General features: G+C 39.9%; 14 non-coding genes and 1 pseudogene across 14 annotated transcripts; all 15 read left to right on the top strand.

The window, feature by feature from the left end:
- Nucleotides 1–4,272: 4,272 nt before the first annotated feature.
- On the top strand, nucleotides 4,273–4,447 carry LOC149778229 (U1 spliceosomal RNA; annotated as a pseudogene).
- A 1,484-nt stretch (nucleotides 4,448–5,931) lies between these two features.
- On the top strand, nucleotides 5,932–6,095 carry LOC149778228 (U1 spliceosomal RNA). The gene has a single exon (XR_016415903.1). It is a non-coding gene; the product is annotated as a U1 spliceosomal RNA (small nuclear RNA).
- A 1,471-nt stretch (nucleotides 6,096–7,566) lies between these two features.
- LOC149778227 (U1 spliceosomal RNA) lies at nucleotides 7,567–7,730 on the top strand. The gene has a single exon (XR_016415907.1). It is a non-coding gene; the product is annotated as a U1 spliceosomal RNA (small nuclear RNA).
- Nucleotides 7,731–9,219: 1,489 nt separating this feature from the next.
- Nucleotides 9,220–9,383, top strand: LOC149778226 (U1 spliceosomal RNA). Its single transcript, XR_016415884.1, has one exon. It is a non-coding gene; the product is annotated as a U1 spliceosomal RNA (small nuclear RNA).
- A 1,455-nt stretch (nucleotides 9,384–10,838) lies between these two features.
- Nucleotides 10,839–11,002, top strand: LOC149778225 (U1 spliceosomal RNA). Its single transcript, XR_016415883.1, has one exon. It is a non-coding gene; the product is annotated as a U1 spliceosomal RNA (small nuclear RNA).
- A 1,455-nt stretch (nucleotides 11,003–12,457) lies between these two features.
- LOC149778224 (U1 spliceosomal RNA) lies at nucleotides 12,458–12,621 on the top strand. The gene has a single exon (XR_016415882.1). It is a non-coding gene; the product is annotated as a U1 spliceosomal RNA (small nuclear RNA).
- A 1,465-nt stretch (nucleotides 12,622–14,086) lies between these two features.
- Nucleotides 14,087–14,250, top strand: LOC149778223 (U1 spliceosomal RNA). Its single transcript, XR_016415881.1, has one exon. It is a non-coding gene; the product is annotated as a U1 spliceosomal RNA (small nuclear RNA).
- A 1,455-nt stretch (nucleotides 14,251–15,705) lies between these two features.
- Nucleotides 15,706–15,869, top strand: LOC149778222 (U1 spliceosomal RNA). Its single transcript, XR_016415880.1, has one exon. It is a non-coding gene; the product is annotated as a U1 spliceosomal RNA (small nuclear RNA).
- A 1,455-nt stretch (nucleotides 15,870–17,324) lies between these two features.
- Nucleotides 17,325–17,488, top strand: LOC149778221 (U1 spliceosomal RNA). Its single transcript, XR_016415879.1, has one exon. It is a non-coding gene; the product is annotated as a U1 spliceosomal RNA (small nuclear RNA).
- Nucleotides 17,489–18,949: 1,461 nt separating this feature from the next.
- On the top strand, nucleotides 18,950–19,113 carry LOC149778220 (U1 spliceosomal RNA). The gene has a single exon (XR_016415878.1). It is a non-coding gene; the product is annotated as a U1 spliceosomal RNA (small nuclear RNA).
- A 1,455-nt stretch (nucleotides 19,114–20,568) lies between these two features.
- Nucleotides 20,569–20,732, top strand: LOC149778219 (U1 spliceosomal RNA). Its single transcript, XR_016415876.1, has one exon. It is a non-coding gene; the product is annotated as a U1 spliceosomal RNA (small nuclear RNA).
- A 1,461-nt stretch (nucleotides 20,733–22,193) lies between these two features.
- On the top strand, nucleotides 22,194–22,357 carry LOC149778218 (U1 spliceosomal RNA). Its single transcript, XR_016415906.1, has one exon. It is a non-coding gene; the product is annotated as a U1 spliceosomal RNA (small nuclear RNA).
- A 1,461-nt stretch (nucleotides 22,358–23,818) lies between these two features.
- On the top strand, nucleotides 23,819–23,982 carry LOC149778217 (U1 spliceosomal RNA). The gene has a single exon (XR_016415875.1). It is a non-coding gene; the product is annotated as a U1 spliceosomal RNA (small nuclear RNA).
- A 1,455-nt stretch (nucleotides 23,983–25,437) lies between these two features.
- On the top strand, nucleotides 25,438–25,601 carry LOC149778216 (U1 spliceosomal RNA). Its single transcript, XR_016415874.1, has one exon. It is a non-coding gene; the product is annotated as a U1 spliceosomal RNA (small nuclear RNA).
- A 1,461-nt stretch (nucleotides 25,602–27,062) lies between these two features.
- On the top strand, nucleotides 27,063–27,226 carry LOC149778215 (U1 spliceosomal RNA). Its single transcript, XR_016415905.1, has one exon. It is a non-coding gene; the product is annotated as a U1 spliceosomal RNA (small nuclear RNA).
- Nucleotides 27,227–27,719: the final 493 nt, after the last annotated feature.

Genomic DNA, 27,719 nt, shown 5'->3' with positions numbered 1-27,719 from the left:
TGTAGATTTTTATCTATTTTCTTCAACCATATTTTATCCCTTAATTACATATCCTCCCTTATTATGTTATCGTTCAGCAAGTCATTTCTGGTTTCCAATAGTATTACCTTATACAACGGACTCTACCCGTCTCGAGTTCAGATTGATTCACTTGATACACCTAGAGTCCCATATACATTAACGATTTTGAACCTATTCTGGACATGCCATACCAATAACAAGCAACCCATGAGTAAAATTAATATCCTTACATTAAATGTCAATGGCCTTCGAACCAACACGGATCAAAAACTATACGAGATTAGAAACTTGGTATCTTCGCATCACATCGACCTTGTATTTCTACAAGAAACCCACGTGGAGAAAAGAACCCTTACTTCAAAAATTCAAGATAAATTGCAATGTTATTATGCCATATGGAGTTTTGGCTCGAATCTTTCATCTGGAGTTGCTATCATTAATTTTAATCCTAACATACGTTTTTTAAAATATGAAACGGATTTTGACGGTAGAATAATATGTGCTGACTTTCAATTTAATGATATACCATATCGTGCCATAAATATATATGCCCCCATCCCTGATTCGGAGAAAAGTGAATTTTTTACTTCATTGTTCACATATTTAACGGGACAACATAATCTCATTCTTGCTGGAGATTTCAATTGTGTCACTAACTCCAACCTTGACCGAGTAGGTAATCTAACCAATTACAGCGAAAAGTCCGTCCAAACATTGAAATCGCTTATATCCAACTTTAAACTAATTGACACATTTCGCAAACTGAACCCCTCGGCAAAATTGTACACATGGTATCGAAACACACTAGACCCCTCATTACCACTGTTAGCAAGCAGACTTGATCGACTGTATGTTTCTAAAAACATAGCAAATTTCATCATTAATTCGACAATCGTTAACTTCGCTCAGTCCGACCACGATGCAGTAACTTTAAGTATAGCATGTAACTCATCAATATCATATGGTACCGGTTACTGGAAATGCAATAACTCGCACTTAAACCATAACACATTAAAAACTCTCATTACGGACCTAATTAAGAGAGAACTAAGATATCATAACATCACACTAGAATATTGGGATGAGCTAAAACTCAAACTTAAAGAAGAAATCATTCGATATTCCAAACAACTTTCGAAAATTAAAAACTCTGCAATTAAATCATTGAAGAAAGACTACCAATATCTAAGACAGAAATATGATTTAACCAATAATGAAGAACTTCTCTTTCAAATACAAGAACTCCGAATGTCTATCAAGGAATTACAAAATGAAAAATATATAGGATCAGTCATTAGGAGCAAAGCGAAAATTTTAGATAATAACGAAAGACCGAGCCAATTCTTTTTTCAATTAGAAAATAAAAAGGGTTCCCAGAAAACTATCACTGAAATTGAGTATAATAATGTGACTCATAACTCAAGTGTTGATATCTTAAACTGTTTTAAAAAGTTTTATTCAAATCTTTTTACCACCGAATTGATTGATGAAGAATTATTTAAAGAATTTCTAACTGGGTTACCTCAGTTAAAGGCTGAAGATAACCAATTCCTTACCGGACCAATTACTAAAGTAGAAATTTGGAAATCTTTAAATATGATGGAGCCAAATAAATCACCTGGACCCGATGGTCTCACAAAAGAGTTTTATGTCACGTTTTTTGAATGTTTAGGCGACACATTAGTCCGTTTATATAATTTGATCTTTGAATCAAACACTTTGTCTGATTCACAAAAACTATCTTATATTACATTATTATGTAAGGATCCTGAAAATTCAAATAATATGAAAAATTGGAGACCTATCTCCCTATTAAATTTAGACTATAAAATTCTATCCAAAGTTATTGCTAATCGACTTGGAAATGTCATGTCCAAAATAATACACATGGATCAAACATGTGGAGTTAAAGGTCGATCTATTTTTGATAATGGTCACCTTATACGAAACATCTGTGACTACATCGAACAAAAAGAATTATCATGTGCATTTATTTCCTTAGATCAAGAAAAGGCATTTGATAGGGTAAATTATCAATTTATGTTAAAAACATTAGAATCTTTCGGGTTTCATCCTGACTTTATTAAATGGATTTCAATTTTCTACACTGATATTAGTTCATCAGTTATAGTCAATAATTTTATTTCGGACCCCTTTTTAATCTCAAGAGGAGTCCGTCAAGGTTGCAGTCTTTCCCCCCTTTTATATGTAATAGTGTACGAGCCTTTTGCAATCAAAATTCGAAACGACCCAGAAATTATAGGTGTTAAGGTGCCAGGTGCAACAGAAGCCTGTAAGATCTCCCTTTTCGCGGACGATAGTACAGGCTTCTGTTGCACGGACAAATCGATCGAACGGTATTTATTTTGGTCTCGCATGTACGATCGCGCTTCCGGTGCTAAGGTAAATTATAGCAAATCAAACGGTATGTTCATGGGTAAATGGCGGAACCGCAGTGATCACCCCTTTGGCATTTCCTGGATCGACAAACAAAAAATTGTAGGGTTTCATTTTGGCAACGATTTAAGTCATGATGATCACTGGAACAAAAATGTTACTAAACTTACGAATACACTATTACTATGGAAACGAAGAAATTTACCTCTCATTTCTAAGTCCCATGTTATTAATCTTTTAGCTTATAGCAAAATTTGGTATACTGCAACCGTGACTGATCTACCTAAACATTATGAAATTTTAATAAATAGGAATATCTTCACATTTTTGTGGAATTCTAAATTCGAACCTCTCGCTAGAGCTGTATGCATCAATCCCCTTTACGACGGAGGTTTAAACATCACCCATTTGAAATGTAAAATCCAAGCAATACGTATACAGCATATACAAAAATTACTCGACGATGAATATTCAGCCAAATGGAAAGATTTTGCAAGGTATTGGATCGGTTTACAACTAAGGTCTTTCAACCCTAATTTGGCGCTTAATAAATTTACTCATACGCTATATGTTCCTAAATTCTATCAAAAGTGCATGACCATTTTCAAAACATTTCATGAAAATAATCCTAGTCTCAAATTTGGTCTAGTCCCCACAAAATATTTCTACCAACGACAATTACAAAGCTATGTTCTTGAACCTAAAATAACCAAATTATACGATTTAAATTTCGGCAACATTTGGAAAAATTTGCATAATAAATTTTTAGACCCCATCACTAGAGATGTGAGTTTTAAAACAATACATGATATTTTGCCCGTTAACTACAACATGTTCTTAAAGAAGATTTCCAAATCTAAGTTATGCGCTTTTTGCGGTGACATTGAAACGACTGATCATTTATTTTTCGAATGCAAATTAATACTCCCCTTACAACAGCTCATTATCAAATGGTTAAAAAAACTTTCCAGAAACTCCTTCAATACCTTTTATACTTTCCTTAAATTCGGTCTTATTCCGAATGGGGCCTCGTTCCCGGAACCTGAATTCGAGGACTTGTGCCTTTTATTATGCGCTGAATATAAATATGCTATATGGATTAAACGTATACGAGCATATTATTATAAAGAAGTGGTAACCAGTAACACCTTGTTATCCTTCTTTCTCTCCCGATTAAAATGCAGAATCAGAACTGACTTTTCCAGGCTTAACTTGCTTCATTTTATAGATAAATGGTGTTTAGCTGGATTATTCTGTTCTCTCTTCAATTTTGAATTAGTAATAGACATAAGTCTAGAATAATACTACATTCCTTCCCTTTTGGATAAATCCAATTATATATAATTTTACGATTTCTCCTTAGATCTCACTACACAGTCACCATGTTTTAATCCACGTCTGCCGGCCTACACGTTAATTTAAGAATATCTCAAGCAGCACGTGCTAACATTCTCTGTTTTATTGCACGAACTTTTACAGCACTTCACTGGTGTATCAAATTTACATGAGGTATAGTACTTGCATCACCTTAAATACACTTTGCATTTTTAAGAATACAGTTTCTCTAATATTAGAATTTTATAATTTGCAATATTTAAACTTCTGTATGAGATTATTATACGTTTCGCAAACTAGATGTTACAAATTTACAATAGAAATTGCATACAATCATATTATGTATAACTTTGTCGCTTGTGAGCTATGCGCTTTACAATATATGTACATTTGTGTGTATACAAGAGCATGGATGGACAGTGAGTGTGTACATCTACGTGTATTTATGAGTTTGTGTCCTAAGGCGTGTATGGGGTGAAGATGGGAGTGTCATTTTCGCTTGTACATTTTAACATGTAAATACTGAATAAAGACTTTATGAAAAAAAAAAAAAAAAAAAAAAAAAAAAAGGTTTCCCCAGGATGAGGCCTTTCCATTGCACTTCGGTTGGGCTGAAACCTGCGATCACCCCAAATGTGGGTGACTCGGGGTCGTTATTTATTAGTGTGGGGGTCTGCGTTCGCGCTAACCCCTGATAATTCAATTAAAAATAACCAATAATCTCAAGCTTATGACAAAATTAGTCTGGATGTCTCTGATTAGCACGTGCCAATCGATAATGTTATTATTTCTTACACTGCTCTTTCAAGGGGTGGGTACCCCGGGTGGTCTAAATAGCCCACCATTACGGATCGCGGCCATCTCACCTGTCTGCGTGTGTTTGAGTTTCGGATTTGGCCCATGTGGTTATCAGAGAAAGCTTGCCAGTATGTTATCATGGGTCGGAGTTCTTTCCGTTCATTTTTCTTCTCCCGGGTTCTTCCTCCACCATTTATATTGCCTGCCATGCATAGCCTATCTTGTGCTGAAAAATGGCATTAAACCCTACAACAAACAACTTTCAAAGAGCCATCTCACAACGAACGTGTGAAATATCTTTGAGTAACAGCGATCCAGCATATTTGTGAGAGAAAGAAAGGAAGAAAGAGAAATAAATGGAAACATGCTTACTGGATTCGACGAAAATCAAGTTTTATTTTCACAGAACTTCTCTGCAGTAGAGAGAGAGAGAGAGAGAGAGAGAGAGAGAGAGAGAGAGAGAGAGAGAGAGAGAAACAATATCTTCAAATAACAGGAACAACTTCGTTAATACAGCAAGCTTGTTGTCCTTATCAAAAGCAGTGACAGCTTCATCATAAGTCTCATTGTAGAGATCATCTGCATCATCAGTTACTTCTGTATCAGCAGCACTTTCAACAATCCAAAGCTTCTAGACTCGGAGTACGGCGAAGCGTAGCTGGCCAATCAGTGGCACAAAGATTTCAAATTTAATAAAACAGAGGAAACAAATAGTAGTATTCCTTTGACCTGACAAGTCGATTTGCAGTGGTTCATAGCAAAAGAGGTTGATGCACTGCAACCTCAAATTTATACCTGCATTTTTCATTTATGACACCAAGCGATCTTGCCAGTGCAAACACAATCCCTTTCCCTACGTAACAGTTCGGGAAAGCATTGTGTACTAAACAGCTGGATGTGATTGACCATAGTTCTTGCTAGACGACTATTGCTATTTCACTGTCGACTTGCTGTGAAGTAACTATGGGAGGTCAATGGCTGATATCAGTTTCAAGAACAAGACAAGCCCGAAACGCGGAATTGAAAAATGTATCCATATATTTAATTAAAAAACCATAATAGCTGAAAAATACGCACCGTTGCCTCAAGTTAAGAAATTTGCCAGGGGCCAATATACGAAACTATCCCCTGCCGTCCAAGCAAACCTATATAGCATATATCCACCGTAAAAGAAACTGAAATTGCAAATAAAGGACTATTTGAAGACATTTCAGTTACTTTTGTAATGTTGAAACATAAGCTATAAAGTTATTCGGAATACTAAGACATCAGCAGTACCATGGCCCTGAATCGTTTTAATTTATTTTCATTACTTAGAGGCACACTTCCTACTCCAGACACAAATGTCAGTTGATAAACGTCAGTAAACGTCAAGAAATCATACTTACCTGGACCAGGGAGTACCGTGATCAGCTAGGCGGTTTCCCCAGGATGAGGCCTTTCCATTGCACTTCGGTTTGGCTGAAACCTGCGATCACCCCAAATGTGGGTGACTCGAGGTCGTTATTTATTAGTGTGGGGGTCTGCGTTCGCGCTAACCCCTGATAATTCAATTAAAAATAACCAATAATCACAAGCTTAGGACAAAATTAGTCTGGATGTCTCTGATTAGCACGTGCCAATCGATAATGTTATTATTTCTTACACTGCTCTTTCAAGGGGTGGGTACCCCGGGTGGTCTAAATAGCCCACCATTACGGATCGCGGCCATCTCACCTGTCTGCGTGTGTTTGAGTTTCGGATTTGGCCCATGTGGTTATCAGAGAAAGCTTGCCAGTATGTTATCATGGGTCGGGAGTTCTTTCCGTTCAGTTTTCTTCTCCCGGGTTCTTCCTCCACCATTTATATTGCCTGCCATGCATAGCCTATCTTGTGCTGAAAAATGGCATTAAACCCTACAACAAACAACTTTCAAAGAGCCATCTCACAACGAACGTGTGAAATATCTTTGAGTAACAGCGATCCAGCATATTTGTGAGAGAAAGAAAGGAAGAAAGAGAAATAAATGGAAACATGCTTACTGGATTCGACGAAAATCAAGTTTTATTTTCACAGAACTTTTCTGCAGTAGAGAGAGAGAGAGAGAGAGAGAGAGAGAGAGAGAGAGAGAAACAATATCTTCAAATAACAGGAACAACTTCGTTAATACAGCAAGCTTGTTGTCCTTATCAAAAGCAGTGACAGCTTCATCATAAGTCTCATTGTAGAGATCATCTGCATCACCAGTTACTTCTGTATCAGCAGCACTTTCAACAATCCAAAGCTTCTAGACTCGGAGTACGGCGAAGCGTAGCTGGCCAATCAGTGGCACAAAGATTTCAAATTTAATAAAACAGAGGAAACAAATAGTAGTATTCCTTTGACCTGACAAGTCGATTTGCAGTGGTTCATAGCAAAAGAGGTTGATGCACTGCAACCTGAAATTTATACCTGCATTTTTCATTTATGACACCAAGCGATCTTGCCAGTGCAAACACAATCCCTTTCCCTACGTAACAGTTCGGGAAAGCATTGTGTACTAAACAGCTGGATGTGATTGACCATAGTTCTTGCTAGACGACTATTGCTATTTCACTGTCGACTTGCTGTGAAGTAACTATGGGAGGTTAATGGCTGATATCAGTTTCAAGAACAAGACAAGCCCGAAACGCGGAATTGAAAAATGTATCCATATATTTAATTAAAAAACCATAATAGCTGAAAAATACGCACCGTTGCCTCAAGTTAAGAAATTTGCCAGGGGCCAATATACGAAACTATCCCCTGCCGTCCGAGCAAACCTATATAGCATATATCCACCGTAAAAGAAACTGAAATTGCAAATAAAGGACTATTTGAAGACATTTCAGTTACTTTTGTAATGTTGAAACATAAGCTATAAAGTTATTCGGAATACTAAGACATCAGCAGTACCATGGCCCTGAATCGTTTTAATTTATTTTCATTACTTAGAGGCACACTTCCTACTCCAGACACAAATGTCAGTTGATAAACGTCAGTAAACGTCAAGAAATCATACTTACCTGGACCAGGGAGTACCGTGATCAGCTAGGCGGTTTCCCCAGGATGAGGCCTTTCCATTGCACTTCGGTTGGGCTGAAACCTGCGATTACCCCAAATGTGGGTGACTCGGGGTCGTTATTTATTAGTGTGGGGGTCTGCGTTCGCGCTAACCCCTGATAATTCAATTAAAAATAACCAATAATCTCAAGCTTATGACAAAATTAGTCTGGATGTCTCTGATTAGCACGTGCCAATCGATAATGTTATTATTTCTTACACTGCTCTTTCAAGGGGTGGGTACCCCGGGTGGTCTAAATAGCCCACCATTACGGATCGCGGCCATCTCACCTGTCTGCGTGTGTTTGAGTTTCGGATTTGGCCCATGTGGTTATCAGAGAAAGCTTGCCAGTATGTTATCATGGGTCGGGAGTTCTTTCCGTTCATTTTTCTTCTCCCGGGTTCTTCCTCCACCATTTATATTGCCTGCCATGCATAGCCTATCTTGTGCTGAAAAATGGCATTAAACCCTACAACAAACAACTTTCAAAGAGCCATCTCACAACGAACGTGTGAAATATCTTTGAGTAACAGCGATCCAGCATATTTGTGAGAGAAAGAAAGGAAGAAAGAGAAATAAATGGAAACATGCTTACTGGATTCGACGAAAATCAAGTTTTATTTTCACAGAACTTCTCTGCAGTAGAGAGAGAGAGAGAGAGAGAGAGAGAGAGAGAGAGAGAGAGAGAGAGAGAGAGAGAGAAACAATATCTTCAAATAACAGGAACAACTTCGTTAATACAGCAAGCTTGTTGTCCTTATCAAAAGCAGTGACAGCTTCATCATAAGTCTCATTGTAGAGATCATCTGCATCATCAGTTACTTCTGTATCAGCAGCACTTTCAACAATCCAAAGCTTCTAGACTCGGAGTACGGCGAAGCGTAGCTGGCCAATCAGTGGCACAAAGATTTCAAATTTAATAAAACAGAGGAAACAAATAGTAGTATTCCTTTGACCTGACAAGTCGATTTGCAGTGGTTCATAGCAAAAGAGGTTGATGCACTGCAACCTCAAATTTATACCTGCATTTTTCATTTATGACACCAAGCGATCTTGCCAGTGCAAACACAATCCCTTTCCCTACGTAACAGTTCGGGAAAGTATTGTGTACTAAACAGCTGGATGTGATTGACCATAGTTCTTGCTAGACGACTATTGCTATTTCACTGTCGACTTGCTGTGAAGTAACTATGGGAGGTCAATGGCTGATATCAGTTTCAAGAACAAGACAAGCCCGAAACGCGGAATTGAAAAATGTATCCATATATTTAATTAAAAAACCATAATAGCTGAAAAATACGCACCGTTGCCTCAAGTTAAGAAATTTGCCAGGGGCCAATATACGAAACTATCCCCTGCCGTCCGAGCAAACCTATATAGCATATATCCACCGTAAAAGAAACTGAAATTGCAAATAAAGGACTATTTGAAGACATTTCAGTTACTTTTGTAATGTTGAAACATAAGCTATAAAGTTATTCGGAATACTAAGACATCAGCAGTACCATGGCCCTGAATCGTTTTAATTTATTTTCATTACTTAGAGGCACACTTCCTACTCCAGACACAAATGTCAGTTGATAAACGTCAGTAAACGTCAAGAAATCATACTTACCTGGACCAGGGAGTACCGTGATCAGCTAGGCGGTTTCCCCAGGATGAGGCCTTTCCATTGCACTTCGGTTGGGCTGAAACCTGCGATCACCCCAAATGTGGGTGACTCGGGGTCGTTATTTATTAGTGTGGGGGTCTGCGTTCGCGCTAACCCCTGATAATTCAATTAAAAATAACCAATAATCTCAAGCTTATGACAAAATTAGTCTGGATGTCTCTGATTAGCACGTGCCAATCGATAATGTTATTATTTCTTACACTGCTCTTTCAAGGGGTGGGTACCCCGGGTGGTCTAAATAGCCCACCATTACGGATCGCGGCCATCTCACCTGTCTGCGTGTGTTTGAGTTTCGGATTTGGCCCATGTGGTTATCAGAGAAAGCTTGCCAGTATGTTATCATGGGTCGGGAGTTCTTTCCGTTCAGTTTTCTTCTCCCGGGTTCTTCCTCCACCATTTATATTGCCTGCCATGCATAGCCTATCTTGTGCTGAAAAATGGCATTAAACCCTACAACAAACAACTTTCAAAGAGCCATCTCACAACGAACGTGTGAAATATCTTTGAGTAACAGCGATCCAGCATATTTGTGAGAGAAAGAAAGGAAGAAAGAGAAATAAATGGAAACATGCTTACTGGATTCGACGAAAATCAAGTTTTATTTTCACAGAACTTCTCTGCAGTAGAGAGAGAGAGAGAGAGAGAGAGAAACAATATCTTCAAATAACAGGAACAACTTCGTTAATACAGCAAGCTTGTTGTCCTTATCAAAAGCAGTGACAGCTTCATCATAAGTCTCATTGTAGAGATCATCTGCATCATCAGTTACTTCTGTATCAGCAGCACTTTCAACAATCCAAAGCTTCTAGACTCGGAGTACGGCGAAGCGTAGCTGGCCAATCAGTGGCACAAAGATTTCAAATTTAATAAAACAGAGGAAACAAATAGTAGTATTCCTTTGACCTGACAAGTCGATTTGCAGTGGTTCATAGCAAAAGAGGTTGATGCACTGCAACCTCAAATTTATACCTGCATTTTTCATTTATGACACCAAGCGATCTTGCCAGTGCAAACACAATCCCTTTCCCTACGTAACAGTTCGGGAAAGCATTGTGTACTAAACAGCTGGATGTGATTGACCATAGTTCTTGCTAGACGACTATTGCTATTTCACTGTCGACTTGCTGTGAAGTAACTATGGGAGGTCAATGGCTGATATCAGTTTCAAGAACAAGACAAGCCCGAAACGCGGAATTGAAAAATGTATCCATATATTTAATTAAAAAACCATAATAGCTGAAAAATACGCACCGTTGCCTCAAGTTAAGAAATTTGCCAGGGGCCAATATACGAAACTATCCCCTGCCGTCCGAGCAAACCTATATAGCATATATCCACCGTAAAAGAAACTGAAATTGCAAATAAAGGACTATTTGAAGACATTTCAGTTACTTTTGTAATGTTGAAACATAAGCTATAAAGTTATTCGGAATACTAAGACATCAGCAGTACCATGGCCCTGAATCGTTTTAATTTATTTTCATTACTTAGAGGCACACTTCCTACTCCAGACACAAATGTCAGTTGATAAACGTCAGTAAACGTCAAGAAATCATACTTACCTGGACCAGGGAGTACCGTGATCAGCTAGGCGGTTTCCCCAGGATGAGGCCTTTCCATTGCACTTCGGTTGGGCTGAAACCTGCGATCACCCCAAATGTGGGTGACTCGGGGTCGTTATTTATTAGTGTGGGGGTCTGCGTTCGCGCTAACCCCTGATAATTCAATTAAAAATAACCAATAATCTCAAGCTTATGACAAAATTAGTCTGGATGTCTCTGATTAGCACGTGCCAATCGATAATGTTATTATTTCTTACACTGCTCTTTCAAGGGGTGGGTACCCCGGGTGGTCTAAATAGCCCACCATTACGGATCGCGGCCATCTCACCTGTCTGCGTGTGTTTGAGTTTCGGATTTGGCCCATGTGGTTATCAGAGAAAGCTTGCCAGTATGTTATCATGGGTCGGGAGTTCTTTCCGTTCAGTTTTCTTCTCCCGGGTTCTTCCTCCACCATTTATATTGCCTGCCATGCATAGCCTATCTTGTGCTGAAAAATGGCATTAAACCCTACAACAAACAACTTTCAAAGAGCCATCTCACAACGAACGTGTGAAATATCTTTGAGTAACAGCGATCCAGCATATTTGTGAGAGAAAGAAAGGAAGAAAGAGAAATAAATGGAAACATGCTTACTGGATTCGACGAAAATCAAGTTTTATTTTCACAGAACTTCTCTGCAGTAGAGAGAGAGAGAGAGAGAGAGAGAAACAATATCTTCAAATAACAGGAACAACTTCGTTAATACAGCAAGCTTGTTGTCCTTATCAAAAGCAGTGACAGCTTCATCATAAGTCTCATTGTAGAGATCATCTGCATCATCAGTTACTTCTGTATCAGCAGCACTTTCAACAATCCAAAGCTTCTAGACTCGGAGTACGGCGAAGCGTAGCTGGCCAATCAGTGGCACAAAGATTTCAAATTTAATAAAACAGAGGAAACAAATAGTAGTATTCCTTTGACCTGACAAGTCGATTTGCAGTGGTTCATAGCAAAAGAGGTTGATGCACTGCAACCTCAAATTTATACCTGCATTTTTCATTTATGACACCAAGCGATCTTGCCAGTGCAAACACAATCCCTTTCCCTACGTAACAGTTCGGGAAAGCATTGTGTACTAAACAGCTGGATGTGATTGACCATAGTTCTTGCTAGACGACTATTGCTATTTCACTGTCGACTTGCTGTGAAGTAACTATGGGAGGTCAATGGCTGATATCAGTTTCAAGAACAAGACAAGCCCGAAACGCGGAATTGAAAAATGTATCCATATATTTAATTAAAAAACCATAATAGCTGAAAAATACGCACCGTTGCCTCAAGTTAAGAAATTTGCCAGGGGCCAATATACGAAACTATCCCCTGCCGTCCGAGCAAACCTATATAGCATATATCCACCGTAAAAGAAACTGAAATTGCAAATAAAGGACTATTTGAAGACATTTCAGTTACTTTTGTAATGTTGAAACATAAGCTATAAAGTTATTCGGAATACTAAGACATCAGCAGTACCATGGCCCTGAATCGTTTTAATTTATTTTCATTACTTAGAGGCACACTTCCTACTCCAGACACAAATGTCAGTTGATAAACGTCAGTAAACGTCAAGAAATCATACTTACCTGGACCAGGGAGTACCGTGATCAGCTAGGCGGTTTCCCCAGGATGAGGCCTTTCCATTGCACTTCGGTTGGGCTGAAACCTGCGATCACCCCAAATGTGGGTGACTCGGGGTCGTTATTTATTAGTGTGGGGGTCTGCGTTCGCGCTAACCCCTGATAATTCAATTAAAAATAACCAATAATCTCAAGCTTATGACAAAATTAGTCTGGATGTCTCTGATTAGCACGTGCCAATCGATAATGTTATTATTTCTTACACTGCTCTTTCAAGGGGTGGGTACCCCGGGTGGTCTAAATAGCCCACCATTACGGATCGCGGCCATCTCACCTGTCTGCGTGTGTTTGAGTTTCGGATTTGGCCCATGTGGTTATCAGAGAAAGCTTGCCAGTATGTTATCATGGGTCGGGAGTTCTTTCCGTTCATTTTTCTTCTCCCGGGTTCTTCCTCCACCATTTATATTGCCTGCCATGCATAGCCTATCTTGTGCTGAAAAATGGCATTAAACCCTACAACAAACAACTTTCAAAGAGCCATCTCACAACGAACGTGTGAAATATCTTTGAGTAACAGCGATCCAGCATATTTGTGAGAGAAAGAAAGGAAGAAAGAGAAATAAATGGAAACATGCTTACTGGATTCGACGAAAATCAAGTTTTATTTTCACAGAACTTCTCTGCAGTAGAGAGAGAGAGAGAGAGAGAGAGAGAGAGAGAGAAACAATATCTTCAAATAACAGGAACAACTTCGTTAATACAGCAAGCTTGTTGTCCTTATCAAAAGCAGTGACAGCTTCATCATAAGTCTCATTGTAGAGATCATCTGCATCATCAGTTACTTCTGTATCAGCAGCACTTTCAACAATCCAAAGCTTCTAGACTCGGAGTACGGCGAAGCGTAGCTGGCCAATCAGTGGCACAAAGATTTCAAATTTAATAAAACAGAGGAAACAAATAGTAGTATTCCTTTGACCTGACAAGTCGATTTGCAGTGGTTCATAGCAAAAGAGGTTGATGCACTGCAACCTGAAATTTATACCTGCATTTTTCATTTATGACACCAAGCGATCTTGCCAGTGCAAACACAATCCCTTTCCCTACGTAACAGTTCGGGAAAGCATTGTGTACTAAACAGCTGGATGTGATTGACCATAGTTCTTGCTAGACGACTATTGCTATTTCACTGTCGACTTGCTGTGAAGTAACTATGGGAGGTCAATGGCTGATATCAGTTTCAAGAACAAGACAAGCCCGAAACGCGGAATTGAAAAATGTATCCATATATTTAATTAAAAAACCATAATAGCTGAAAAATACGCACCGTTGCCTCAAGTTAAGAAATTTGCCAGGGGCCAATATACGAAACTATCCCCTGCCGTCCGAGCAAACCTATATAGCATATATCCACCGTAAAAGAAACTGAAATTGCAAATAAAGGACTATTTGAAGACATTTCAGTTACTTTTGTAATGTTGAAACATAAGCTATAAAGTTATTCGGAATACTAAGACATCAGCAGTACCATGGCCCTGAATCGTTTTAATTTATTTTCATTACTTAGAGGCACACTTCCTACTCCAGACACAAATGTCAGTTGATAAACGTCAGTAAACGTCAAGAAATCATACTTACCTGGACCAGGGAGTACCGTGATCAGCTAGGCGGTTTCCCCAGGATGAGGCCTTTCCATTGCACTTCGGTTGGGCTGAAACCTGCGATCACCCCAAATGTGGGTGACTCGGGGTCGTTATTTATTAGTGTGGGGGTCTGCGTTCGCGCTAACCCCTGATAATTCAATTAAAAATAACCAATAATCTCAAGCTTATGACAAAATTAGTCTGGATGTCTCTGATTAGCACGTGCCAATCGATAATGTTATTATTTCTTACACTGCTCTTTCAAGGGGTGGGTACCCTGGGTGGTCTAAATAGCCCACCATTACGGATCGCGGCCATCTCACCTGTCTGCGTGTGTTTGAGTTTCGGATTTGGCCCATGTGGTTATCAGAGAAAGCTTGCCAGTATGTTATCATGGGTCGGGAGTTCTTTCCGTTCAGTTTTCTTCTCCCGGGTTCTTCCTCCACCATTTATATTGCCTGCCATGCATAGCCTATCTTGTGCTGAAAAATGGCATTAAACCCTACAACAAACAACTTTCAAAGAGCCATCTCACAACGAACGTGTGAAATATCTTTGAGTAACAGCGATCCAGCATATTTGTGAGAGAAAGAAAGGAAGAAAGAGAAATAAATGGAAACATGCTTACTGGATTCGACGAAAATCAAGTTTTATTTTCACAGAACTTCTCTGCAGTAGAGAGAGAGAGAGAGAGAGAGAGAAACAATATCTTCAAATAACAGGAACAACTTCGTTAATACAGCAAGCTTGTTGTCCTTATCAAAAGCAGTGACAGCTTCATCATAAGTCTCATTGTAGAGATCATCTGCATCATCAGTTACTTCTGTATCAGCAGCACTTTCAACAATCCAAAGCTTCTAGACTCGGAGTACGGCGAAGCGTAGCTGGCCAATCAGTGGCACAAAGATTTCAAATTTAATAAAACAGAGGAAACAAATAGTAGTATTCCTTTGACCTGACAAGTCGATTTGCAGTGGTTCATAGCAAAAGAGGTTGATGCACTGCAACCTCAAATTTATACCTGCATTTTTCATTTATGACACCAAGCGATCTTGCCAGTGCAAACACAATCCCTTTCCCTACGTAACAGTTCGGGAAAGCATTGTGTACTAAACAGCTGGATGTGATTGACCATAGTTCTTGCTAGACGACTATTGCTATTTCACTGTCGACTTGCTGTGAAGTAACTATGGGAGGTCAATGGCTGATATCAGTTTCAAGAACAAGACAAGCCCGAAACGCGGAATTGAAAAATGTATCCATATATTTAATTAAAAAACCATAATAGCTGAAAAATACGCACCGTTGCCTCAAGTTAAGAAATTTGCCAGGGGCCAATATACGAAACTATCCCCTGCCGTCCGAGCAAACCTATATAGCATATATCCACCGTAAAAGAAACTGAAATTGCAAATAAAGGACTATTTGAAGACATTTCAGTTACTTTTGTAATGTTGAAACATAAGCTATAAAGTTATTCGGAATACTAAGACATCAGCAGTACCATGGCCCTGAATCGTTTTAATTTATTTTCATTACTTAGAGGCACACTTCCTACTCCAGACACAAATGTCAGTTGATAAACGTCAGTAAACGTCAAGAAATCATACTTACCTGGACCAGGGAGTACCGTGATCAGCTAGGCGGTTTCCCCAGGATGAGGCCTTTCCATTGCACTTCGGTTGGGCTGAAACCTGCGATCACCCCAAATGTGGGTGACTCGGGGTCGTTATTTATTAGTGTGGGGGTCTGCGTTCGCGCTAACCCCTGATAATTCAATTAAAAATAACCAATAATCTCAAGCTTATGACAAAATTAGTCTGGATGTCTCTGATTAGCACGTGCCAATCGATAATGTTATTATTTCTTACACTGCTCTTTCAAGGGGTGGGTACCCTGGGTGGTCTAAATAGCCCACCATTACGGATCGCGGCCATCTCACCTGTCTGCGTGTGTTTGAGTTTCGGATTTGGCCCATGTGGTTATCAGAGAAAGCTTGCCAGTATGTTATCATGGGTCGGGAGTTCTTTCCGTTCAGTTTTCTTCTCCCGGGTTCTTCCTCCACCATTTATATTGCCTGCCATGCATAGCCTATCTTGTGCTGAAAAATGGCATTAAACCCTACAACAAACAACTTTCAAAGAGCCATCTCACAACGAACGTGTGAAATATCTTTGAGTAACAGCGATCCAGCATATTTGTGAGAGAAAGAAAGGAAGAAAGAGAAATAAATGGAAACATGCTTACTGGATTCGACGAAAATCAAGTTTTATTTTCACAGAACTTCTCTGCAGTAGAGAGAGAGAGAGAGAGAGAGAGAAACAATATCTTCAAATAACAGGAACAACTTCGTTAATACAGCAAGCTTGTTGTCCTTATCAAAAGCAGTGACAGCTTCATCATAAGTCTCATTGTAGAGATCATCTGCATCATCAGTTACTTCTGTATCAGCAGCACTTTCAACAATCCAAAGCTTCTAGACTCGGAGTACGGCGAAGCGTAGCTGGCCAATCAGTGGCACAAAGATTTCAAATTTAATAAAACAGAGGAAACAAATAGTAGTATTCCTTTGACCTGACAAGTCGATTTGCAGTGGTTCATAGCAAAAGAGGTTGATGCACTGCAACCTCAAATTTATACCTGCATTTTTCATTTATGACACCAAGCGATCTTGCCAGTGCAAACACAATCCCTTTCCCTACGTAACAGTTCGGGAAAGCATTGTGTACTAAACAGCTGGATGTGATTGACCATAGTTCTTGCTAGACGACTATTGCTATTTCACTGTCGACTTGCTGTGAAGTAACTATGGGAGGTCAATGGCTGATATCAGTTTCAAGAACAAGACAAGCCCGAAACGCGGAATTGAAAAATGTATCCATATATTTAATTAAAAAACCATAATAGCTGAAAAATACGCACCGTTGCCTCAAGTTAAGAAATTTGCCAGGGGCCAATATACGAAACTATCCCCTGCCGTCCGAGCAAACCTATATAGCATATATCCACCGTAAAAGAAACTGAAATTGCAAATAAAGGACTATTTGAAGACATTTCAGTTACTTTTGTAATGTTGAAACATAAGCTATAAAGTTATTCGGAATACTAAGACATCAGCAGTACCATGGCCCTGAATCGTTTTAATTTATTTTCATTACTTAGAGGCACACTTCCTACTCCAGACACAAATGTCAGTTGATAAACGTCAGTAAACGTCAAGAAATCATACTTACCTGGACCAGGGAGTACCGTGATCAGCTAGGCGGTTTCCCCAGGATGAGGCCTTTCCATTGCACTTCGGTTGGGCTGAAACCTGCGATCACCCCAAATGTGGGTGACTCGGGGTCGTTATTTATTAGTGTGGGGGTCTGCGTTCGCGCTAACCCCTGATAATTCAATTAAAAATAACCAATAATCTCAAGCTTATGACAAAATTAGTCTGGATGTCTCTGATTAGCACGTGCCAATCGATAATGTTATTATTTCTTACACTGCTCTTTCAAGGGGTGGGTACCCCGGGGGGTCTAAATAGCCCACCATTACGGATCGCGGCCATCTCACCTGTCTGCGTGTGTTTGAGTTTCGGATTTGGCCCATGTGGTTATCAGAGAAAGCTTGCCAGTATGTTATCATGGGTCGGGAGTTCTTTCCGTTCATTTTTCTTCTCCCGGGTTCTTCCTCCACCATTTATATTGCCTGCCATGCATAGCCTATCTTGTGCTGAAAAATGGCATTAAACCCTACAACAAACAACTTTCAAAGAGCCATCTCACAACGAACGTGTGAAATATCTTTGAGTAACAGCGATCCAGCATATTTGTGAGAGAAAGAAAGGAAGAAAGAGAAATAAATGGAAACATGCTTACTGGATTCGACGAAAATCAAGTTTTATTTTCACAGAACTTCTCTGCAGTAGAGAGAGAGAGAGAGAGAGAGAGAGAGAGAAACAATATCTTCAAATAACAGGAACAACTTCGTTAATACAGCAAGCTTGTTGTCCTTATCAAAAGCAGTGACAGCTTCATCATAAGTCTCATTGTAGAGATCATCTGCATCATCAGTTACTTCTGTATCAGCAGCACTTTCAACAATCCAAAGCTTCTAGACTCGGAGTACGGCGAAGCGTAGCTGGCCAATCAGTGGCACAAAGATTTCAAATTTAATAAAACAGAGGAAACAAATAGTAGTATTCCTTTGACCTGACAAGTCGATTTGCAGTGGTTCATAGCAAAAGAGGTTGATGCACTGCAACCTCAAATTTATACCTGCATTTTTCATTTATGACACCAAGCGATCTTGCCAGTGCAAACACAATCCCTTTCCCTACGTAACAGTTCGGGAAAGCATTGTGTACTAAACAGCTGGATGTGATTGACCATAGTTCTTGCTAGACGACTATTGCTATTTCACTGTCGACTTGCTGTGAAGTAACTATGGGAGGTCAATGGCTGATATCAGTTTCAAGAACAAGACAAGCCCGAAACGCGGAATTGAAAAATGTATCCATATATTTAATTAAAAAACCATAATAGCTGAAAAATACGCACCGTTGCCTCAAGTTAAGAAATTTGCCAGGGGCCAATATACGAAACTATCCCCTGCCGTCCGAGCAAACCTATATAGCATATATCCACCGTAAAAGAAACTGAAATTGCAAATAAAGGACTATTTGAAGACATTTCAGTTACTTTTGTAATGTTGAAACATAAGCTATAAAGTTATTCGGAATACTAAGACATCAGCAGTACCATGGCCCTGAATCGTTTTAATTTATTTTCATTACTTAGAGGCACACTTCCTACTCCAGACACAAATGTCAGTTGATAAACGTCAGTAAACGTCAAGAAATCATACTTACCTGGACCAGGGAGTACCGTGATCAGCTAGGCGGTTTCCCCAGGATGAGGCCTTTCCATTGCACTTCGGTTGGGCTGAAACCTGCGATCACCCCAAATGTGGGTGACTCGGGGTCGTTATTTATTAGTGTGGGGGTCTGCGTTCGCGCTAACCCCTGATAATTCAATTAAAAATAACCAATAATCTCAAGCTTATGACAAAATTAGTCTGGATGTCTCTGATTAGCACGTGCCAATCGATAATGTTATTATTTCTTACACTGCTCTTTCAAGGGGTGGGTACCCCGGGTGGTCTAAATAGCCCACCATTACGGATCGCGGCCATCTCACCTGTCTGCGTGTGTTTGAGTTTCGGATTTGGCCCATGTGGTTATCAGAGAAAGCTTGCCAGTATGTTATCATGGGTCGGGAGTTCTTTCCGTTCAGTTTTCTTCTCCCGGGTTCTTCCTCCACCATTTATATTGCCTGCCATGCATAGCCTATCTTGTGCTGAAAAATGGCATTAAACCCTACAACAAACAACTTTCAAAGAGCCATCTCACAACGAACGTGTGAAATATCTTTGAGTAACAGCGATCCAGCATATTTGTGAGAGAAAGAAAGGAAGAAAGAGAAATAAATGGAAACATGCTTACTGGATTCGACGAAAATCAAGTTTTATTTTCACAGAACTTCTCTGCAGTAGAGAGAGAGAGAGAGAGAGAGAGAAACAATATCTTCAAATAACAGGAACAACTTCGTTAATACAGCAAGCTTGTTGTCCTTATCAAAAGCAGTGACAGCTTCATCATAAGTCTCATTGTAGAGATCATCTGCATCATCAGTTACTTCTGTATCAGCAGCACTTTCAACAATCCAAAGCTTCTAGACTCGGAGTACGGCGAAGCGTAGCTGGCCAATCAGTGGCACAAAGATTTCAAATTTAATAAAACAGAGGAAACAAATAGTAGTATTCCTTTGACCTGACAAGTCGATTTGCAGTGGTTCATAGCAAAAGAGGTTGATGCACTGCAACCTCAAATTTATACCTGCATTTTTCATTTATGACACCAAGCGATCTTGCCAGTGCAAACACAATCCCTTTCCCTACGTAACAGTTCGGGAAAGCATTGTGTACTAAACAGCTGGATGTGATTGACCATAGTTCTTGCTAGACGACTATTGCTATTTCACTGTCGACTTGCTGTGAAGTAACTATGGGAGGTCAATGGCTGATATCAGTTTCAAGAACAAGACAAGCCCGAAACGCGGAATTGAAAAATGTATCCATATATTTAATTAAAAAACCATAATAGCTGAAAAATACGCACCGTTGCCTCAAGTTAAGAAATTTGCCAGGGGCCAATATACGAAACTATCCCCTGCCGTCCGAGCAAACCTATATAGCATATATCCACCGTAAAAGAAACTGAAATTGCAAATAAAGGACTATTTGAAGACATTTCAGTTACTTTTGTAATGTTGAAACATAAGCTATAAAGTTATTCGGAATACTAAGACATCAGCAGTACCATGGCCCTGAATCGTTTTAATTTATTTTCATTACTTAGAGGCACACTTCCTACTCCAGACACAAATGTCAGTTGATAAACGTCAGTAAACGTCAAGAAATCATACTTACCTGGACCAGGGAGTACCGTGATCAGCTAGGCGGTTTCCCCAGGATGAGGCCTTTCCATTGCACTTCGGTTGGGCTGAAACCTGCGATCACCCCAAATGTGGGTGACTCGGGGTCGTTATTTATTAGTGTGGGGGTCTGCGTTCGCGCTAACCCCTGATAATTCAATTAAAAATAACCAATAATCTCAAGCTTATGACAAAATTAGTCTGGATGTCTCTGATTAGCACGTGCCAATCGATAATGTTATTATTTCTTACACTGCTCTTTCAAGGGGTGGGTACCCCGGGTGGTCTAAATAGCCCACCATTACGGATCGCGGCCATCTCACCTGTCTGCGTGTGTTTGAGTTTCGGATTTGGCCCATGTGGTTATCAGAGAAAGCTTGCCAGTATGTTATCATGGGTCGGGAGTTCTTTCCGTTCATTTTTCTTCTCCCGGGTTCTTCCTCCACCATTTATATTGCCTGCCATGCATAGCCTATCTTGTGCTGAAAAATGGCATTAAACCCTACAACAAACAACTTTCAAAGAGCCATCTCACAACGAACGTGTGAAATATCTTTGAGTAACAGCGATCCAGCATATTTGTGAGAGAAAGAAAGGAAGAAAGAGAAATAAATGGAAACATGCTTACTGGATTCGACGAAAATCAAGTTTTATTTTCACAGAACTTCTCTGCAGTAGAGAGAGAGAGAGAGAGAGAGAGAGAGAGAAACAATATCTTCAAATAACAGGAACAACTTCGTTAATACAGCAAGCTTGTTGTCCTTATCAAAAGCAGTGACAGCTTCATCATAAGTCTCATTGTAGAGATCATCTGCATCATCAGTTACTTCTGTATCAGCAGCACTTTCAACAATCCAAAGCTTCTAGACTCGGAGTACGGCGAAGCGTAGCTGGCCAATCAGTGGCACAAAGATTTCAAATTTAATAAAACAGAGGAAACAAATAGTAGTATTCCTTTGACCTGACAAGTCGATTTGCAGTGGTTCATAGCAAAAGAGGTTGATGCACTGCAACCTCAAATTTATACCTGCATTTTTCATTTATGACACCAAGCGATCTTGCCAGTGCAAACACAATCCCTTTCCCTACGTAACAGTTCGGGAAAGCATTGTGTACTAAACAGCTGGATGTGATTGACCATAGTTCTTGCTAGACGACTATTGCTATTTCACTGTCGACTTGCTGTGAAGTAACTATGGGAGGTCAATGGCTGATATCAGTTTCAAGAACAAGACAAGCCCGAAACGCGGAATTGAAAAATGTATCCATATATTTAATTAAAAAACCATAATAGCTGAAAAATACGCACCGTTGCCTCAAGTTAAGAAATTTGCCAGGGGCCAATATACGAAACTATCCCCTGCCGTCCGAGCAAACCTATATAGCATATATCCACCGTAAAAGAAACTGAAATTGCAAATAAAGGACTATTTGAAGACATTTCAGTTACTTTTGTAATGTTGAAACATAAGCTATAAAGTTATTCGGAATACTAAGACATCAGCAGTACCATGGCCCTGAATCGTTTTAATTTATTTTCATTACTTAGAGGCACACTTCCTACTCCAGACACAAATGTCAGTTGATAAACGTCAGTAAACGTCAAGAAATCATACTTACCTGGACCAGGGAGTACCGTGATCAGCTAGGCGGTTTCCCCAGGATGAGGCCTTTCCATTGCACTTCGGTTGGGCTGAAACCTGCGATTACCCCAAATGTGGGTGACTCGGGGTCGTTATTTATTAGTGTGGGGGTCTGCGTTCGCGCTAACCCCTGATAATTCAATTAAAAATAACCAATAATCTCAAGCTTATGACAAAATTAGTCTGGATGTCTCTGATTAGCACGTGCCAATCGATAATGTTATTATTTCTTACACTGCTCTTTCAAGGGGTGGGTACCCCGGGTGGTCTAAATAGCCCACCATTACGGATCGCGGCCATCTCACCTGTCTGCGTGTGTTTGAGTTTCGGATTTGGCCCATGTGGTTATCAGAGAAAGCTTGCCAGTATGTTATCATGGGTCGGGAGTTCTTTCCGTTCATTTTTCTTCTCCCGGGTTCTTCCTCCACCATTTATATTGCCTGCCATGCATAGCCTATCTTGTGCTGAAAAATGGCATTAAACCCTACAACAAACAACTTTCAAAGAGCCATCTCACAACGAACGTGTGAAATATCTTTGAGTAACAGCGATCCAGCATATTTGTGAGAGAAAGAAAGGAAGAAAGAGAAATAAATGGAAACATGCTTACTGGATTCGACGAAAATCAAGTTTTATTTTCACAGAACTTCTCTGCAGTAGAGAGAGAGAGAGAGAGAGAGAGAGAGAGAAACAATATCTTCAAATAACAGGAACAACTTCGTTAATACAGCAAGCTTGTTGTCCTTATCAAAAGCAGTGACAGCTTCATCATAAGTCTCATTGTAGAGATCATCTGCATCATCAGTTACTTCTGTATCAGCAGCACTTTCAACAATCCAAAGCTTCTAGACTCGGAGTACGGCGAAGCGTAGCTGGCCAATCAGTGGCACAAAGATTTCAAATTTAATAAAACAGAGGAAACAAATAGTAGTATTCCTTTGACCTGACAAGTCGATTTGCAGTGGTTCATAGCAAAAGAGGTTGATGCACTGCAACCTCAAATTTATACCTGCATTTTTCATTTATGACACCAAGCGATCTTGCCAGTGCAAACACAATCCCTTTCCCTACGTAACAGTTCGGGAAAGCATTGTGTACTAAACAGCTGGATGTGATTGACCATAGTTCTTGCTAGACGACTATTGCTATTTCACTGTCGACTTGCTGTGAAGTAACTATGGGAGGTCAATGGCTGATATCAGTTTCAAGAACAAGACAAGCCCGAAACGCGGAATTGAAAAATGTATCCATATATTTAATTAAAAAACCATAATAGCTGAAAAATACGCACCGTTGCCTCAAGTTAAGAAATTTGCCAGGGGCCAATATACGAAACTATCCCCTGCCGTCCGAGCAAACCTATATAGCATATATCCACCGTAAAAGAAACTGAAATTGCAAATAAAGGACTATTTGAAGACATTTCAGTTACTTTTGTAATGTTGAAACATAAGCTATAAAGTTATTCGGAATACTAAGACATCAGCAGTACCATGGCCCTGAATCGTTTTAATTTATTTTCATTACTTAGAGGCACACTTCCTACTCCAGACACAAATGTCAGTTGATAAACGTCAGTAAACGTCAAGAAATCATACTTACCTGGACCAGGGAGTACCGTGATCAGCTAGGCGGTTTCCCCAGGATGAGGCCTTTCCATTGCACTTCGGTTGGGCTGAAACCTGCGATCACCCCAAATGTGGGTGACTCGGGGTCGTTATTTATTAGTGTGGGGGTCTGCGTTCGCGCTAACCCCTGATAATTCAATTAAAAATAACCAATAATCTCAAGCTTATGACAAAATTAGTCTGGATGTCTCTGATTAGCACGTGCCAATCGATAATGTTATTATTTCTTACACTGCTCTTTCAAGGGGTGGGTACCCCGGGTGGTCTAAATAGCCCACCATTACGGATCGCGGCCATCTCACCTGTCTGCGTGTGTTTGAGTTTCGGATTTGGCCCATGTGGTTATCAGAGAAAGCTTGCCAGTATGTTATCATGGGTCGGGAGTTCTTTCCGTTCAGTTTTCTTCTCCCGGGTTCTTCCTCCACCATTTATATTGCCTGCCATGCATAGCCTATCTTGTGCTGAAAAATGGCATTAAACCCTACAACAAACAACTTTCAAAGAGCCATCTCACAACGAACGTGTGAAATATCTTTGAGTAACAGCGATCCAGCATATTTGTGAGAGAAAGAAAGGAAGAAAGAGAAATAAATGGAAACATGCTTACTGGATTCGACGAAAATCAAGTTTTATTTTCACAGAACTTCTCTGCAGTAGAGAGAGAGAGAGAGAGAGAGAGAAACAATATCTTCAAATAACAGGAACAACTTCGTTAATACAGCAAGCTTGTTGTCCTTATCAAAAGCAGTGACAGCTTCATCATAAGTCTCATTGTAGAGATCATCTGCATCATCAGTTACTTCTGTATCAGCAGCACTTTCAACAATCCAAAGCTTCTAGACTCGGAGTACGGCGAAGCGTAGCTGGCCAATCAGTGGCACAAAGATTTCAAATTTAATAAAACAGAGGAAACAAATAGTAGTATTCCTTTGACCTGACAAGTCGATTTGCAGTGGTTCATAGCAAAAGAGGTTGATGCACTGCAACCTCAAATTTATACCTGCATTTTTCATTTATGACACCAAGCGATCTTGCCAGTGCAAACACAATCCCTTTCCCTACGTAACAGTTCGGGAAAGCATTGTGTACTAAACAGCTGGATGTGATTGACCATAGTTCTTGCTAGACGACTATTGCTATTTCACTGTCGACTTGCTGTGAAGTAACTATGGGAGGTCAATGGCTGATATCAGTTTCAAGAACAAGACAAGCCCGAAACGCGGAATTGAAAAATGTATCCATATATTTAATTAAAAAACCATAATAGCTGAAAAATACGCACCGTTGCCTCAAGTTAAGAAATTTGCCAGGGGCCAATATACGAAACTATCCCCTGCCGTCCGAGCAAACCTATATAGCATATATCCACCGTAAAAGAAACTGAAATTGCAAATAAAGGACTATTTGAAGACATTTCAGTTACTTTTGTAATGTTGAAACATAAGCTATAAAGTTATTCGGAATACTAAGACATCAGCAGTACCATGGCCCTGAATCGTTTTAATTTATTTTCATTACTTAGAGGCACACTTCCTACTCCAGACACAAATGTCAGTTGATAAACGTCAGTAAACGTCAAGAAATCATACTTACCTGGACCAGGGAGTACCGTGATCAGCTAGGCGGTTTCCCCAGGATGAGGCCTTTCCATTGCACTTCGGTTGGGCTGAAACCTGCGATCACCCCAAATGTGGGTGACTCGGGGTCGTTATTTATTAGTGTGGGGGTCTGCGTTCGCGCTAACCCCTGATAATTCAATTAAAAATAACCAATAATCTCAAGCTTATGACAAAATTAGTCTGGATGTCTCTGATTAGCACGTGCCAATCGATAATGTTATTATTTCTTACACTGCTCTTTCAAGGGGTGGGTACCCCGGGTGGTCTAAATAGCCCACCATTACGGATCGCGGCCATCTCACCTGTCTGCGTGTGTTTGAGTTTCGGATTTGGCCCATGTGGTTATCAGAGAAAGCTTGCCAGTATGTTATCATGGGTCGGGAGTTCTTTCCGTTCATTTTTCTTCTCCCGGGTTCTTCCTCCACCATTTATATTGCCTGCCATGCATAGCCTATCTTGTGCTGAAAAATGGCATTAAACCCTACAACAAACAACTTTCAAAGAGCCATCTCACAACGAACGTGTGAAATATCTTTGAGTAACAGCGATCCAGCATATTTGTGAGAGAAAGAAAGGAAGAAAGAGAAATAAATGGAAACATGCTTACTGGATTCGACGAAAATCAAGTTTTATTTTCACAGAACTTCTCTGCAGTAGAGAGAGAGAGAGAGAGAGAGAGAGAGAGAAACAATATCTTCAAATAACAGGAACAACTTCGTTAATACAGCAAGCTTGTTGTCCTTATCAAAAGCAGTGACAGCTTCATCATAAGTCTCATTGTAGAGATCATCTGCATCATCAGTTACTTCTGTATCAGCAGCACTTTCAACAATCCAAAGCTTCTAGACTCGGAGTACGGCGAAGCGTAGCTGGCCAATCAGTGGCACAAAGATTTCAAATTTAATAAAACAGAGGAAACAAATAGTAGTATTCCTTTGACCTGACAAGTCGATTTGCAGTGGTTCATAGCAAAAGAGGTTGATGCACTGCAACCTCAAATTTATACCTGCATTTTTCATTTATGACACCAAGCGATCTTGCCAGTGCAAACACAATCCCTTTCCCTACGTAACAGTTCGGGAAAGCATTGTGTACTAAACAGCTGGATGTGATTGACCATAGTTCTTGCTAGACGACTATTGCTATTTCACTGTCGACTTGCTGTGAAGTAACTATGGGAGGTCAATGGCTGATATCAGTTTCAAGAACAAGACAAGCCCGAAACGCGGAATTGAAAAATGTATCCATATATTTAATTAAAAAACCATAATAGCTGAAAAATACGCACCGTTGCCTCAAGTTAAGAAATTTGCCAGGGGCCAATATACGAAACTATCCCCTGCCGTCCGAGCAAACCTATATAGCATATATCCACCGTAAAAGAAACTGAAATTGCAAATAAAGGACTATTTGAAGACATTTCAGTTACTTTTGTAATGTTGAAACATAAGCTATAAAGTTATTCGGAATACTAAGACATCAGCAGTACCATGGCCCTGAATCGTTTTAATTTATTTTCATTACTTAGAGGCACACTTCCTACTCCAGACACAAATGTCAGTTGATAAACGTCAGTAAACGTCAAGAAATCATACTTACCTGGACCAGGGAGTACCGTGATCAGCTAGGCGGTTTCCCCAGGATGAGGCCTTTCCATTGCACTTCGGTTGGGCTGAAACCTGCGATTACCCCAAATGTGGGTGACTCGGGGTCGTTATTTATTAGTGTGGGGGTCTGCGTTCGCGCTAACCCCTGATAATTCAATTAAAAATAACCAATAATCTCAAGCTTATGACAAAATTAGTCTGGATGTCTCTGATTAGCACGTGCCAATCGATAATGTTATTATTTCTTACACTGCTCTTTCAAGGGGTGGGTACCCCGGGTGGTCTAAATAGCCCACCATTACGGATCGCGGCCATCTCACCTGTCTGCGTGTGTTTGAGTTTCGGATTTGGCCCATGTGGTTATCAGAGAAAGCTTGCCAGTATGTTATCATGGGTCGGGAGTTCTTTCCGTTCATTTTTCTTCTCCCGGGTTCTTCCTCCACCATTTATATTGCCTGCCATGCATAGCCTATCTTGTGCTGAAAAATGGCATTAAACCCTACAACAAACAACTTTCAAAGAGCCATCTCACAACGAACGTGTGAAATATCTTTGAGTAACAGCGATCCAGCATATTTGTGAGAGAAAGAAAGGAAGAAAGAGAAATAAATGGAAACATGCTTACTGGATTCGACGAAAAT

The sequence above is a fragment of the Sinohyriopsis cumingii genome, chromosome 17 (assembly GCF_028554795.1).
Source record: "Sinohyriopsis cumingii isolate HCF-2022 chromosome 17, ASM2855479v2, whole genome shotgun sequence".
NCBI classification, from domain to species: domain Eukaryota; kingdom Metazoa; phylum Mollusca; class Bivalvia; order Unionida; family Unionidae; genus Sinohyriopsis; species Sinohyriopsis cumingii.
Note: the sequence above shows the minus strand (reverse complement) of the source record. Positions and strands in the feature narration are given on the sequence as shown.